This window comes from Oncorhynchus keta, unplaced genomic scaffold (assembly GCF_023373465.1).
Source record: "Oncorhynchus keta strain PuntledgeMale-10-30-2019 unplaced genomic scaffold, Oket_V2 Un_contig_29357_pilon_pilon, whole genome shotgun sequence".
Classification (NCBI taxonomy): Eukaryota; Metazoa; Chordata; class Actinopteri; order Salmoniformes; family Salmonidae; genus Oncorhynchus; species Oncorhynchus keta.
The window spans coordinates 1-2711 of record NW_026286504.1 but is presented as its reverse complement, the minus strand read 5'-3'; the positions used below and the strand labels follow the sequence as shown (position 1 = coordinate 2711).

General features: G+C 54.9%; 1 long non-coding RNA gene across 17 annotated transcripts; it reads right to left on the bottom strand.

The window, feature by feature from the left end:
• Positions 1–300: 300 nt before the first annotated feature.
• On the bottom strand, positions 301–1760 carry LOC127923334 (uncharacterized). 17 transcript variants are annotated; one of them, XR_008114133.1, is made up of 7 exons: positions 1599–1760; positions 1441–1480; positions 1202–1281; positions 981–1122; positions 794–941; positions 674–753; positions 387–599 (listed from the first exon to the last, which is right to left on the bottom strand). It is a non-coding gene; the product is annotated as an uncharacterized LOC127923334 (long non-coding RNA). The 17 variants fall into 17 exon arrangements; XR_008114142.1 differs by lacking the exons at positions 1202–1281; positions 1441–1480 and adding an exon at positions 301–372 and having other exon boundaries at positions 446–599; positions 1021–1122; XR_008114135.1 differs by lacking the exons at positions 1202–1281; positions 1441–1480 and adding an exon at positions 302–372 and having other exon boundaries at positions 412–599; positions 1021–1122.
• Positions 1761–2711: the final 951 nt, after the last annotated feature.

Sequence of the window (2711 nt, the reverse complement as noted above, 5' to 3'; positions counted from 1 at the left end):
TTCCCTTGACCTGAAGATAATCATTTACATCCCCCTTCCTGTGGCCTGTGCTCAGACCCTGTAATTAACCCTGTGTCCCTTTTGTGTGTGTGTCTCTAGTTTTTAGTGTGTTCAGCTGCCCTGGTCGCCTTCCCTTCATATGGTTATCTAAGGTCAAACAGACTTGTGTTTCCCCAGTGATGTGACCGATGCCTGCAATCCATCAGTTAGTCACCTGGCCGACCCGTCCCCAGGCCATCCATCAGTTAGTCACCTGGCACCCGTCCCCAGGCAATCCATCAGTTAGTCACCCGGCCCAGACCCCGTCCCCAGGCAATCCATCAGTTAGTCACCTGGCCGACCCCGTCCCCAGGCCATCCATCAGTTAGTCACCTGGCCGACCCGTCCCCAGGCAATCCATCAGTTAGTCACCTGGCCGACCCCAGGCAATCCATCAGTTAGTCACCTGGCCGACCCCGTCCCCAGGCAATCCATCAGTTAGTCACCTGGCCGACCCCAGGCAATCCATCAGTTAGTCACCTGGCCGACCCCGTCCCCAGGCAATCCATCAGTTAGTCACCTGGCCGACCCCGTCCCCAGGCAATCCATCAGTTAGTCACCTGGCCGACCCCGACCCCAGGCAATCCATCAGTTAGTCACCTGGCCGACCCCAGGCCATCCATCAGTTAGTCACCTGGCCGACCCCGTCCCCAGGCAATCCATCAGTTAGTCACCTGGCCGACCCCGTCCCCAGGCAATCCATCAGTTAGTCACCTGGCCGACCCCGACCCCAGGCCATCCATCAGTTAGTCACCTGGCCGACCCCGTCCCCAGGCAATCCATCAGTTAGTCACCTGGCCGACCCCGTCCCCAGGCAATCCATCAGTTAGTCACCTGGCCGACCCCAGGCAATCCATCAGTTAGTCACCTGGCCGACCCCAGGCAATCCATCAGTTAGTCACCTGGCGACCCACGTCCCAGGCAATCCATCAGTTAGTCACCTGGCCGACCCCGACCCCAGGCAATCCATCAGTTAGTCACCTGGCCGACCCCAGGCAATCCATCAGTTAGTCACCTGGCCGACCCCAGGCAATCCATCAGTTAGTCACCTGGCCGACCCCAGGCAATCCATCAGTTAGTCACCTGGCCGACCCCGTCCCCAGGCAATCCATCAGTTATTCACCTGGCGACCCCGTCCCCAGGCAATCCATCAGTTAGTCACCTGGCCGACCCCGACCCCAGGCCATCCATCAGTTAGTCACCTGGCCGACCCCGTCCCCAGGCAATCCATCAGTTAGTCACCTGGCCGACCCCGTCCCCAGGCCATCCATCAGTTATTCACCTGGCCGACCCCGTCCCCAGGCAACCCATCAGTTAGTCACCTGGCCGACCCGTCCCCAGGCAATCCATCAGTTATTCACCTGGCCGACCCCGTCCCCAGGCAATCCATCAGTTATTCACCTGGCCGACCCCGTCCCCAGGCAATCCATCAGTTAGTCACCTGGCCGACCCCGTCCCCAGGCAATCCATCAGTTATTCACCTGGCCGACCCGTCCCCAGGCAATCCATCAGTTAGTCACCTGGCTGACCCGTCCCCAGGCAATCCATCAGTTATTCACCTGGCCGACCCCGTCCCCAGGCAATCCATCAGTTAGTCATTGACTGTCCAGCTAGCCTAAGCGTCTATGTGTCTGCATTTTTAGTGTCCCCTATGACCTTTAACTTCTTCCTGCCCTATACAATACAGAATGCATTTTACCAGAACAGAACCCATAAGTGTACCTTTTTCTCTTTTGTTATCAAATCATGTATATAATTAAATCATGTATATAATCTCTCCCTCACTACCCATGTGAGAGACGCAAACTCGGTCTCAACCTTTAAGTCTTTACTGAAGACTCATCTCTTCAGTGGGTCATATGATTGAGTGTAGTCTGGCCCAGGAGTGGGAAGGTGAACGGAAGGCTCTGGAGCAACAAACCGCCCTTGCTGTCTCTGCCTGGCCGGTTCCCCTCTTTCCACTGGGATTCTCTGCCTCTAACCCTATTACAGGGGCTGTGTCACTGGCTTGATGGGGCTCTCTCATGCCGTCCCTGGAAGGGGTGAGTCACCTGAGTGGGTTGATTCACTGTTGTGGTCATCCTATCTGGGTTGGTGCCCCCATTGGGTTGTGCCGTGGCGGAGATCTTTGTGGGCTATACTCAGCCTTGTCTCAGGATGGTAAGTTGGTGGTTGAAAATATCCCTCTAGTGGTGTGGGGGCTGTGCTTTGGCAAAGTGGGTGGGGTTATATCCTTCCTGTTTGGCCCTGTCCGGGGTGTCCTCGGACAGGGCCACATGTCTCCTTGCTGTCCCCAGTCCACCTGACCGTGCTGCTGCTCCAGTTTCAACTGTTCTGCCTTATTATTATTCGACCATGCTGGTAATTTATGAACATTTGAACATCTTGGCCATGTTCTGTTATAATCTCCACCCAGCACAGCCAGAAGAGGACTGGCCACCCCACATAGCCTGGTTCCTCTCTAGGTTTCTTCCTAGGTTTCTAGGGAGTTTTTCCTAGCCACCGTGCTTCTACACCTGCATTGCTTGCTGTTTGGGGTTTTAGGCTGGGTTTCTGTACAGCACTTTGAGATATCAGCTGATGTACGAAGGGCTTTATAAATACATTTGATTTGAACTGATTTGAACAGCAAAGGGGTTGAATACTTATTGACTCAAGACATTTCAGCCTTT